A 13831-nucleotide genomic window follows, 5' to 3' on the forward strand; every position below is an offset into this window, starting at 1 on the left:
TGTGTATCAAACTTGACCCAGTCTTTTTAAGGCTGCAGACAATCGAAACTAGACTGGCCACGATTATGGAATTCAAAGGACCAATGGTGGGTGATCATGGTGCTCCTGGTCAGGAAACACAAAGAAGTTCTGACAACCCAGATTCTGTTAATGGGCATCCTGATGAATTTGCAGCCGGGGGTCATGATGTCTCCTCTGCTCCAGATATGTTTTTCAAGCTTCAGTTTCTGAGGACCACTTATGCAGGAATCAGACCTCTGTTCCATCTGGCAGTACCCAACCATTGAGACTTTCAACATACATTGGCCCAATAAGGGGAGGGGATGCGGCAGGACACCCCACCCTAAATTTATCACCTGCTGCCAACCTGATACAGTGACTGATATAGTTAATGTTCCTGGCCTGCTGATGGAGTCTACTGAATCAAACACTGAGTTGAAAAATAATGTCACCCACTGGCTTAACTCAAAGACCAACTCATCGACTTGGACCATTGATGACATTTTAATGGTTCTGAGAGTGGCATGGGAGGGGCCCAACTGCAAATGCTTCAGTGTGGATTGTGTAGTAGTCAATTTCAGATTGCCAAGGATTGTTGATGGTCTTACTTTTGCAGCTAAAAGGGAGCTGTTCAAGTCCAGCCTGATCACACTTCTGCCCCTCTCATATTTCTATAGTATAGTCCAACTATCAAGATGCCCTGTTACACAACCCAGAGGGAGGTCGAACTCAGGAGTTCCCACTTTTAATCATTTTGAGCCCCAGTCCACCCTGTCGACCTGGGTGACAATATTTGTGAGCGTGAAGCCTCCATGTTGATTTCCATCCAGCCTGATACTGGAGGATCTCCTAATGTGACTCTTAGCCATGTAAAGCTTCCTGTCTCTGCGCTTGCTTTGACCAGCTTCTTTTTCTATAGTTCTCAAGCATGGTCAACAGAAAGGCAGCCCTATCTCAAATTTGATCCTCCCCCACAGCACCAAGAATTACAACTATTTAGGGTTGCCTGGCATGTGCCATGGGGGTTGTATCCAAAGAAATTGAAATCTCTCTGAGTGAGGAAGGACTCCCTCTATGCGCCTCCAATCTGCCCCTTTGTGACTTTCCTTCACATCCTGCTGTATCAACTGCGGGCCCTGTCCAGCTGATCCCGAGTACATTGCCTTACCTGCCCGGCTTGGGTCCCTCTAGCAGTACAGTGCTGGTGTCTAGCCAGTCTAATCAATCACAGTGTCCAAGCCCTATGAACAAATGCAGGAGATGGGTTGCCATGCCCAAAACAGACCCTAGTTTCACTAGCTCTGAGTCAGAAACAGAGGACTTACTTCAGCCAGGCCACCACTTAGTGGACTCTCTGGTTAACTAACACAGTTCACAATTCACTGCTATTTTGTGAACCAAACTTGACCCGATCCTCTTAATGCTGCAGACCATTGAAACTATACTTCCCATGATATGTACTACAAGGGAGCGGGGGGGGGGGGGTCAAGTTGCTCCTGGTCAGGGAAAAAAAGGAAGTTCTGACCACCCTGATTCTGCCAGTGGGTATCCTTATAAATCTGCAGCCGGTGGTCGTGACTTCTCCTTTGTATGTTTGTCCAGTCAACAGTTTCTGAAGGCCACTTATGCAGGAATGAGACCTCTGTTCCATCTGGCAATATCCAACCCCTGAGAGCATCAACATGCATAGGCCATATAAGCGGAAGGGATAAGGAAGGAGCCCCCACCCTAATTTTACCACCAGCAGCTAACCCTATGTGACTGTTTTAGTTAATGTTCCTGTACTGCTGATGTGATCCACTGAATCGACAATTGAGCTGAAAAATAATGTCATCCACTAGCTTAGCTCAATGACCAACTCAATGACTTGGACCACTGATGACATTTTAATGGTTTGGAGAGTGGGATGGATGGGCCCCAACACCACATGCTTCAGTGGGGAATGTGTAGTAACCAGTTTCAGACTGCCAAGAATTGTTGATGGTCTGACTTCTGCAGCTAAAAGGGGCTTTTTCAAGTCCAACCTGATTCAATGTATGCCCCTCTCATATTTCTATAGGAACCAGTTCTGTTGGACCTGGCCCTTTTGGCAGGTTCACCCCGCAACTTTTTGCTTTTGCCTAGCCTGTTTTTGTAACCTGGTGTTGGTGATTTTAGGTCTCTGCGCACTTTTTCACTGTGGTACAGTGTAAAGTGCGTGAGCTCTCTGTGTATGTGTGAGAGTGACCTGCCCTCCCATAGGAATGCATGGGGAATATGTGTGACCATGGTAGTTCCTGATGTGTGGGGAGTGCAGGGTCGAGTTTGGTATGTGCGAACTTGTGAGATTGAATGCTGCGTAATGGTGTATGAGGCATGAATGTGTCTAGTGTGGAAGTGCCACTTCTAGACATGGGTGTGCGTGTGTAGTGAGTGTGCTGGCACGTGATTGGCTGGAGCCTGGCTCCAGGAGTCTGGATGGGTCTGCCCAGTGGTGAGTGTTGAGATTAGCATGCTGATGTGAGGGGAGGGGTGCACCTGGGACCTGAATAGGGCTGGGATTTCCCCACACAATACTGGCTCCGCCCCCTGTGGTGCGACTGATGACCCTAGCCTGACTAGTGAATGGGAGGGGTGGCTGAGCTCATCAAGGGTGCTCCCAAACCAGCTGCGCCTGGTTTTGCCCCCTCCCTGCACCTTTAGACAAAGGTTTAGACTGTATAAAAAGGGGCTGTGTCCCCTTACAAAATGTTCTTGTCTTGCTACTTGAATCCTGCCAGGGGCGTGCTGCTGCTTGGTCCCAGGGGAAGCCTTGCCTCCCTGGGCCCTGCCCAGCCCCTGGATACCTGATGGACCTGGATGCCTGGAGGATCTTTGCTTTCTTGGGGTCCTCTTTGCTTCACTTTGCCCCAGGACCTTTTTGTCTTTGAATGCTGTGTTTTTGGGACCCCTTCAGGTTGTGGGGGTCATTCCTGTGGGCCTGTCGGTGCCCCAGCACCTTGAGGGCGCTTTAATTCTCATTACTGGGCAGAGCGCTGTCATTTTCCAGAGGAGGGAAGCGCTCCTGCCCTTTCTTTGCCCCCGAGTGCACAGGTGCCACCCTGCGTCTTGACTCACATGTATTTATTTATATACGGGTGCCAACCCCGTTTCTACTTTTATTTCGTGCACAGAGGGTGCCCACCCCTCGGTGCAGCCCCGCAAACTGAGTGCGGTCGCAGCCGCGGTGAAACCGGAAGCCAGGCCCGCGCCTGCCTGCCTGACTGTGGGCGGGGCCTGGAGTGCCTCACTCCCGCTTCCCCCTGCCTGGGGGAAGGCATTGCCCATGTTACCGGTCTCCCGTGTTGAGAGGGCGACCGGAGAAGTTGCTGCCAGTTCCCTGCGAGGCTCTCGTGATCGTGAGAGCCCCGCCCGCCGCCTGTAAAAGAGACCCGGTCCCTGGGAGCGGGACCGGGTGAAGAGAGAGACAGGCCGAGTGATGGCTGCCCGGGGCTCACGTGAGCTGTGGAGAGCCCTGGGGCCGCCAAGAGATGACCGCCGCCCAAGGAACAGAGTCCTGCCGCCGCCGCCCCCCAGCCAGTTAATGTCCAAAAGGGCTGGGGGAGGGCTACATGCAGCTGTGTAGTAGGGCTGGTCTGAGGCCCAGTACGTTGGTGCCATGGGAAGGCACCGTTGCTCCAGTTTTGGGGGGCACTTTTTAACTGTTCAGAGAGCCTGTGCGGCTCCGACTGGCCCAGATGTGTTTAAAGGGTCCCGTGGGGCTCGTGACCTTTTCCCGCTGCCATTTTCTTTCTGAGTCCCCAGAGAAGCGGGACTCCAGCGAGGGGCCACAGTTGTTTTGGTTTCAGAGCCCCTGAGTCTCCAGCGTGACTTGGGGGCATCTGTGATTCTTTCAGGAGCCAATGCGCTCCCCGTGGCCATTGATTTTGAGAGGCCCGTGTTTCCCCCATGGGACGCTTAGTGTTTGGGGGACATCTTTATTTACAGAGCCCCGTGTGGCTACAGCCTGCGCATATGTGTTTTCAGAGCCAGATGGCTCAGTTTGTCGCAGTTTTGGCTGATTCCCAGCTGCCCAGCAATTAGGGGGCAGCTGCACCGTTTAGGCGCAATTTGAGAGTCCTTGTGTGGGACAGAGATGGCACAGTGGTGCCAGGCCTGCTACAGCTGCGCAGAACTTAGTGCCAGCTGCAACGTTTAGGCCCTGTTGTTGCTCCCAGCTGCCCAGCAATTAGTGGACAGCTGCAACGTTTAGGTTTGCGCCGGTGGCGCACCCGTGACTGACGCTGCATTGGCAGCACACCCTGACATTTTGGACACAGGGCTTTTTGAGTCGCTTTGTTGGATGGCCAGTTGGCCAGGGGACTGGGATGTGGGTAGGGCGCAAGGCCCTAATGTGAATTTTGCGCAATGTGATTTTGCTATGTTTATGATAGTAATTGCCTAAGGTGATGTTTGCACAATGTGACTATGAGGTTATTTTACCTATGTAGGTTTATGCTAGTGAGATGTTTTCACTATGTGAGTCACGCCCCTAAATATGATTTATTCTTAGAAGGCAGAGTCTAATGTGTTTAGACTAGTGAGGAGATTGCCTACTGTATTTTTACCGGTTAGGCCTAAATGTGGGTTATGCGTAATGTGCTATGCCATTATGCCTGTGACACCTCTGAATGTGTTTTATGCATTATGTGTCTTACCTACACCGCTGAATGTATGTTTTTGCATTATGTGTTTTCCTGTGCTGCACCTCTGAATGTGTTTTGATGCATCATGTGCCTTGTTCTTACACCGCTGAATGAATGTTTATGCATCATGTGTTTTCCTTCCCTACACCTCTGAATGTTGTGATGCATCATGTGTAATATGTTCATGCTTATACCCCTAAATGTATGGTGATACTTAGGTGGTTGTTCGTGCTAGTACAGGAGTTGCTAGTGAGGTCCTGATTCCCTGCAAAATATTTTCCTACGGTGGTTAGGGTTGCGTAGGTGGTAGTTACCTATTATCAGTGATTACTGGTTGTGTGCTCTATTTGCTAATTTGTGCTACATTGATTTTATATTCTATGTTCTAAGTACTAGTTCTAAAAGTGCCTATTCCTGACAGTGGTCCAGGTGGCCCTGTCTTGTACACAATCCCTTGTGAATTTTACCCGTGCCAGTTGGCACAATGTATATTGTGTGATTACTATCTGATGTGTTTTGACAATACAAAAGTTATTTTTATATAACCTTGTGTGGAGTTCCTTTTGTGGTGTGCCTAGGATGTTGTTTGCTGTTGTGTGCGTGCGCAAATGCTTTACACATTGCCTCCGGGATAAGCCTGTCTGCTCGTGCCAAGCTACCAAGGGGGTGAGCAGGGGTTATCTTGACGTGTGACTCCCTTGCCCTGACTAGAATGGTGGTTTCTGCCTGGCTTTGGCGTAAGCCTTAGCCAACCAGAAAATCCCAGTTCTAACAAGGTCCAATTATCAAGATGCCCTTTTTGCTAAACCCAGAGGGAGGCCAAACTTGGGAGTTCCCACTTTCAATCCCCTTCAGCCCCTGTTCAGCCTTTCAGAGTTGGACTGGCTTTTCGACCTGGGGACAGCATATGGGAGCATGAAGCCCCAATGTTGAATTCCATCCAGTCTATTTACTATGGTATCACTTAAACTGACTCTTACCCATGTAACGCCTCCTATCTCTATGCTTGTATTTTAATTTTTTATTTATATTTATTTCAACAGAGTTTTAAAAAGACAGAAACATTTCAATCATCAACCATGAATATTATGAACTACAGTTCACAAAGTGAAGGTACAATTATACATTCATAGTATGGACCAAAGGTAAAGAAAACCTTTAAAAATAAGTCATCCTAAGACATTATTGAATGCAGGAGACCTATGAAGCAGAAGTTCATTACCAAGGTTTCCTACAAGTGCATATAAAGACTGGAGTTGAAAAAATATACATTACTACTATTCCTTACAAGTAAAATAAAGTGTATTGGCAAAATCTATACCAAAGACACATAATTTCCACTAAAGAAATGTACCATTGTCAACCATAATTGATATCAATTACAAATCAGAAAAAATGTAAATGCATGAGAGCAAGAAAGCAACAATTCTAGTATCTCTAAAGAAAGTAAATAACTTTAAAAAAGAAAATTTAAAGCATGGTAAATGTAGGAATTCCAAAAGGCAAAGAATCATCTAAGGTGTCTTTAAAATATAACAAAGTGCTTATAAAGTTGAGTAATATTGATTACTGCAGTTCCTTGCAAAAATAATGAAGTGCTTCAGCAGAACATAACAGTAACTGGATGCCAATCACCCTCATGCTCATATTCCATAATAAAATGGAAATAATTTCAACAATAAAGTGCAATAAGCCAACAAAGATATTTTCGATCACACTAAATTGGATCGACCACTGGGGTCTGTGACCTAGTAGAGAACTAATGTAGCCCTGTCCTTGAAGACGTAGCACAAGATTCACCTTAAGGGGATCTCAAACTATGCTGAACCACAGAGCCCTGGTTGTCAATTAAATCGAAATACTGCCAGGAGGCATTTAATCACTTTAAATCCCAAACTTCTTTGTGTAGGCTTCCTCAAATTTCTTTGTTCGGATAATTTTATTCAACCATTCTTGATACGCAGGAACCCTGCAGGTTTTCCACCTTTGCAAATCAGAGCGCGGGCTATACTCAAAACATATGACAAAAACCTCTTTCCTTAATTTGCAAAATTCGAAGATTGTCCATTTTTTAGAAGACCAAAAAATACCAAGTCAGGATCCAAATCAACAATCCCCCCCCCCCCCCAGCTAAACTTAAAACTGAAGACAACTGGAGCTAAAGGAGCATTAACATAGGGCAGGAGTAAAAAAAGTTGAACCAGCCCCCTTCACCCTGGCACTTACAACGAAAGAAGAAATTAACAAGTGTCGGAAACATTCTATTTAAGGCTGCTGGAGTTCAATAGGCCATCCAACAAGAGTGGAACAACATCCTTTTGAAGTTTGCCACTCTCAACGACTTATGGCCTAAAAGTGTCATGGTCTGCTAATCTCCCCCGGAAAAATGGTAATGTGTTGTAAACCATAGTTTATCTACGTCTTTTACTTCAGTGAGTAAAAAAGTGGTCATAAATTGGTCAGCCTGGGTTTCCCCCAGAGACAGTATTCTAAATATTGAACTATACTTGATTGAGAAGTAGAGTAGCTGGTTTTACCTACAAGCTTGTAATGCTCAACAAAGCCCTGAGAAACCTTATCCTTAACCTATACTAGGTCACCCGAAGCAGGATTCCTCAACTTCCTATTTTTCTCCCAATCTGTTGGCTTTCTTTATATGTTATGTTATGTTAAGTGCAACTTATATAGCACGCTAACATCATAGGCTTCATGGCGCTTTAAGACAGAGTGAGTGAGGGTGAAGCGTGAGTGACGGAATATTAACCAAGGGGTGGGAAGAGGTGAGTTTTAAGCAATTTTCTGAAGTTCAGGAGGGAAGGGCTGGATTTGATGGAAAGAGGGAGGAGATTCCAAAGTCCGGGGGCTAGGTGGGAGAAGCGACGGCCACCAAATGTCTTGGTTTTAGCTTTGGGGGTGACTAGCCGATGGAGGTGGGCTGAGCGAAGGTTGCGCGTAGGTCGATAAGGGATGATTAGGGATTTGAGAAACACTGGACCAGTGCAGTGAAGGGCTTTGAATGTGAGGCAGGCCACTTTGAAAGCTGCCCTTTGGCCTATTGGTAGCCAGTGCAGTCTGTGAAGTAAAGGTTTTGCCGATTGCCATCTGGGGGTTTTATGAATGAGGCGGGCCGCTTGGTTCTGGACAACCTGAAGGCGGTGCAGCAGAGATTGTGGGAGACCGCGGTAGAGGGAGTTGGAGAAGTCCAGACGGGAAAGTACCAGCGAGATGACAACTTGGGTAAGTGCTGCGGGTGGAAGTAAGTGGCGAACTTTGCGGATCTTCCGGAGCTGGTACATACAAGATGATATGACCGCACCCACTTGAGCTTTGAGGGACAGTTCGGTGTCGGTAATCACACCCAGGCTCTTCACTGATTTGACCAGGACTGGGGGGGGGGGAGGCTAGCTCAGAGAGCCAGAACAATTGCTGGTGTAAACAGCTAGAACTAGTAATATTTTGCAACATAAAGAAATCCTTCAAATTCTGCTTGGCCTTTTCATAGGCCGATGAGTATCTGCTTGATGCAGGATCTACTGCGAATTGCAGCTGAGAACTTTTTTTCGAGGTTCTCTAGATTGATTTGCCTGATAGGCAATAATTCGCCTCCTGGCTGTAGCCTTAAATGCTTCCCATATGGAAAACCTAGAAGCTGTGTAATGATTTAGTTAAAAAAATTCTTTGACATATTTCCTCATAACATTGAGCCAAGCTTGATCTGATAATAACGAGCAGTTAAATTGTCACCCCGACCTATCGTTCCGAGCTTCCTCGACTTCTATAATAACTGAGATAAGCGAATGATCAGAAGGAGTTGGCCCAGATATCAGACCATACCCTTGTAATCGAATGGAGAGAGTAAAAAGAAATTGATACAAGAAGCGGTGTGATTTCCACATGAAAAACAGGTAGATTGTTGAATACCAGGGTGGTCAGACCTCCAAGAATCTATTAAGAGGAAACTACTAGAGGTATCATTAGCAAGCTCCTGAATGTAATTAAAATCCCACCCCAAAATAATTGGCCCGATTACGCCCAATGCATTCTTATAGATCTACTGCAGGGGTTCAAGCTCATCCACCACTGGGGTATAGTAATTTACTAAATTGATGGGGAGCTCATTAACCATGGCCTTAACCCAAAGCCAGTGACCCTGCGGATCCCTTATTATATCACTAAGGTCCCAGTTCAGACCGCTGCCCAAATAGATTGCAACCACTCTTACTGCGAGATCAGCTCAGGCAAGCAAAGCATGAGAATACTGCCTTGGTATATGAACCTTTGGTGAGTTGACCTTATGATAAGTCTTTTCAGCACCCCTCGACCTTAACCAAAGGGGTTCTGAAGACAGTGCTCCTTTATTGATGTATCTAACATGACTGAACCCCCATCCTTTTCCAGTGTGAATTCATCAACAATCTGCTCATTGTTTTATATGTGTGCCTACCCCCTGGCCCTACCCCCACCCTGTAAACCCCAGTCACCCCACAAAAAACATACTGTAAAAAAACACACTCGCCAAGAGGGAAAGTGCCCACGATACCCCTCTAAATGTGTGCCTAACTAAGCTGGTGCCATGACACTGCATCCTTTTGCACCCACAAACCTCCCTCGCACACCTTCACCAATAAAGAAAAAAAACACCCTGATTACAATATCAGCTGGTAGCTACTATTTCTCTATATCAGACAAAAATAATAGTAACAATATATCACAATTTATGGCAGTTTATGACAGTCACTAATTAGGTCCTATTTGAAATCTGCTGCAAGAGCGCCAGTGCCTCAGAGACATTGTGGAACAGAGGAAATTCCCCCCTTTAACAGAACCTTCAATTTTGGTTGCTGCCCAATTGTTGCGTGTTCACCGTGTGCTTTGAATAAGTGAAGCATTTTGACAAAGTCATTTTGCCGTCTGGTTGCAGAGGCAGAAAAATCAGAAAAGATATGTCAAAGGGGTATCATCAGGCATAGAAAACTGCCACTGGTGAATTGCCTTTGACAATACTTACTCTGTAACTCAATAGTCCACTAAATTAATCAGATCGGGTATTTATAGATGCGCTGGTACACAACGATCTCTTTTTAATGTCAAATTACCAGAAAAGTCCATCAGAACATGAGTTTTAATTAGTAAATCGACCCACTGAAGCATTTGTTGGCCCTCATAGACCTCCAGAAACCCGGCAATATGCAGGTTGAAATGGCGTGAATGATTTTTGAGTTCCTCAATGTTATTTCCCAGCAAGAACTGTTGTTTATGGAACGGCCCAAATGTCCTTCTGCATCATAACGAGCTGGGTCTTCAACTCAGAAATCTGGCATTCAGCCTCCTTTAGCCTCTCTGGGAGCTGGACAAAAGAATGCTCAATTTTGTAGAGCTTGGCCTGTAAGCCAGCAGTCTCTGATGCTTGAGAGACCCTCAACTCCATAATCTCATCCAAAATAAGACTGAGCAAATGTTTGACTTGAAATTGCATAGTGGGGATCTGAACACCCTTGCTGGAAAGCCTCCTGCCAATGTGTCCAGTCCACCCCCCTCTGCTGCCAATCCTCTATATGCAGCCTCCTGAGAAACCAATGAAGACGTTTGCAGGGAATCATGACTACCTATTGAAGCCAAAGCAGGTGCTGGAGAGAGAGGGGAAGAGGAAGTTGAATGTGAGTCCTCCATTAAAACAGCCCAGAATGAGCCCAGGACCTGGCCCATGCTGGATTTGGACTCCAAAAAGGTCACAGCTGTGTCTCCCCCAACAATCTACTTTGGAATCACGGCCCCAGTATCCATATTTTTGCCACCCTGCAGAGAAACTAGGCCTGCTACTTCCAGATCAGAACATTCAATGGCATCTGGAGATGTCAGAATATCATCAAGGTTCTCTGTGCCCGTAGCCATCATTAATTATTTTTTGTAGCAAGGAAGTGTGGGTAGCCTGCATCGCTGCTTGACCTTAACGTTTTGTAACCCTTTGTGCCAAGGCTAAGAAGTGTCAGATTTGGCGGAAACGCCTGATGCCCTAGAATACTTTCTCATAGTCTACAGACTCCACTTTAAGGTATGTCACAGGAAAACCAATGGAGTCAGAGAAGCTTTGGAAGACCACCGCCAACCGAGTGGTAATCCTAGAGCCTCTCAATAACCAAGACTAAACAGAAAGCACTTACCCTCCACGCAGGAAACTTGGTGATTCAGGCCTCTTGCATAATTGTGTCTCTATGCTTGTTGAGACCAACTTCCACAGAACCAATTCCTTAAATTAAGCAGATGCTGGACCACATAGCTTTAGTGTGCTTAGCTGGAATATTGCGGGGATTAGAGCTCAGATGTGGCAGGAAATGTTTAAGCAATTTTATTTAGTCTTACTGCAGGAGACTTGGGCTAAGAAGGATGTTTTCTGTGATGGCTGTGTTACCTATTCCCAGCCCGCTCTACAGTCTCCCTCTGAGCGTGCCAGTGCTGGGTTATTAGCCTGGTTTAAGATCAGCTTGAGTTGCTCCATAATTGATACCGGCAGCAGACTCATCCAGGCATTTTACCTAAAATGAGCACCTTATCTTGGGTGATTTGCTTTGAACGTTTATAATGATGCTTTCTCTGTTAAGACGAATAGGAACTTCACAGCTCTTCTTTCCTTTATTGACTGACTAAGTACCAGCCCTTTCTGTACTTGCTAGTTGCTTGTGATTTTAATGCTAAATTGAGCATTTGGGCAGATTTAACTGAATCTTATCCCTCTGACTCATTCCGTCATTTCCCCACTCAGGGCCAAGATGCTAGGGGTGCTCTGTTATTTTCAATTCTTGCCAGTTCCAATCTGTGTAAAGGTTTCAATTTCCGAGGCTCTGATAATGCTGAGGCAGTTACCATCATTTGTTGGAGGTCAGTGTTCCACCATGGATTATGTTTTTATTTCAAATACCTTGTCCACCAGAATTGTTGACGGTGGTGTCATCCCCAATACTTTCAGTGACCATAATACTCTTCATCTCTCTTTTTACCATTTTATGGAGGGTTCTATAAAGAGTATAAGGTGTCAAATGACTGTACTAGGCCCAGTTTAGAAACGCCAGTTTACATGCTCCTTTTCTTAAGTTACCTGCTCTCCCTTAACGTGATGACATTTGACACACATTTGTTTGCGTGCACACACAGGATAATATTCCCCAAACTCAGTTTTGCTTACACCATTACTCCATAGGCACTCTATTAAAACATCTTGAACATTCAGTACAAGGGCTAAGTTCATCACACAATTTGTTATGTGTTTTTCCTACTAGACTACATCAGTATAACAATAGAAAAGCAATTGGGACCTAACTAAGGCCTCGGAATAGCAACATGGATGATGTTATTATCTATAATTAGTCAATCAATCAATCAATCAATCAAACAATCAAGTGGTTTTTAAAGCACGACTGCACACCCGTACGGATCGCAAGGCGCTGGAGGGGGTGGATGGCTGCAGATCTGTCACAAGGCACTGTGGTTCAGTCGAAGAGCCAGGTTTTTCCTGAATTGGGTCAGTGACGGTGATTGGCTTAGGGAGAGAGCCAGGGTGTTCCAGATCTTTGCTGTGAGGTAGGAGAAGGATTTTCCCTGGCTGAGGTCTTGCAGATAAGTGGAATGGTGGCTAGGGCCAGTTGAGCGGAGCGGAGGTCTCTGGTGGAATGAGAGGTGAGGATTGAGGTATGCAGGTCCTGGGTTGTGTAGGGCTTTGTATGCATGTGTGAGGAGCTTGAAGGTGATCCTTTTGTTGACTGGGAGCCAGTGGAGGCCTCTCAGGTGGGAGGTGATGTATCTGCGGCGGGGATGTTGAGGATGAGTCTGGTGGAGGTGTTCTGGATACTTTGCAGTTTCTAGATGAGTTTCTGGGTGATGCTGGAAACATGAGCCCTTTGTTTAGGCAGAGGAGCATTTCACTGGCACTGAGAGGTCAACCCATATCGGAAATCCAGCACAGCTGAATCCTGTTTGCTTTATACGAGGAATGTTGCCCAGCTCTCCAAAAAGACAGGCTGCATGATGAAACCTACCCACAGGTAATGGAGAGTTAGACCACCCAACGGGGGTTTTAGTAGATGCCCTCACCTTGAATATGATAGGTTAGGATGCGCTGGGTAGGAGTACAACATATTACAGTACTTATATACAAGCATATATTTTCTATAATCAACAAAATGGCTGAGCTGTTCATTTATTTTATTTTAGAAGCTTTTAAAGCGCAGGACTCACACCGAGGGGATATCTCCTCGCTACGAACAGGCATTGCTAGAGCTGCAGATAATTAAGCCACAAAGAGTGCAGTTTTCAGCAGTTTCCTAAAGCGCAAGTGATCCTCACAGCTGTGCAGAGTAAGGGGTAAGGAGTTCCACAGCCAAGGAGCCCTATAAGAGAAGGCTTTACCACCAGAACGCGATTTCTTCACACAGGGAATAAAAAGAAGATTTTGCATACCCGGGTGTGATCTCTGCTGGGCTGGCAAGGAATACGTTTCTGAGCTAAATAGCTAGGTAATTTGCCATTTAAAGCTTTGTGGACTTACTTTGAATATAATTCTCTGGCAGATGGGCAGCCAGTGGAGTTGCTGTAGGAGGGGAAGAGAGGTCGTTCTATGAGGCATATTAGTAAACAAACACGCCATGTTGTTTTGTACAACCTGTAGCCTATTTAGCAAAGATTCATTGGGACCGTGCAAAAGCGCATTGCAATAGTCCAGGTGACTCATAACCGCGCAGCACTTTGCCGAGGGTGGGAGTTAATGACGCCTACGGAGGGAGACAACACACTCTCTCGCTATTTGGGCAAGTGGCTGCCGAGGGGGCCCATACCTAGGACTGCTGGGGTTGGGCTTAGGTACATACTTTGAACGTACCGGATAGCGCCAAGACGCTTGACACCTTGATGACAAAGGTACTGCAGGCTCATAGGCATTAAGCCTGGAACCTGCGTTTTCAAACCCAACTTTTTGGTTTGAGTAACATGGTTTGGTCCTGAAGAAGCGCAATTGGATCCATTAGGGACCACTCAATGCGCGAAACATGTTGACCCAATAATTATATTTATATATTTTTTTTTATCTTTTTATCTCCATACCCACACTCTTACCCTGAGACAAACGTCTAGTATCACAGACGCCCCCCTATTATTTGGTTTATATAGGGACATTCCAG

The sequence above is a fragment of the Lissotriton helveticus genome, chromosome 8 (genome assembly GCF_964261635.1).
Source record: "Lissotriton helveticus chromosome 8, aLisHel1.1, whole genome shotgun sequence".
Lineage (NCBI taxonomy): Eukaryota > Metazoa > Chordata > Amphibia > Caudata > Salamandridae > Lissotriton > Lissotriton helveticus.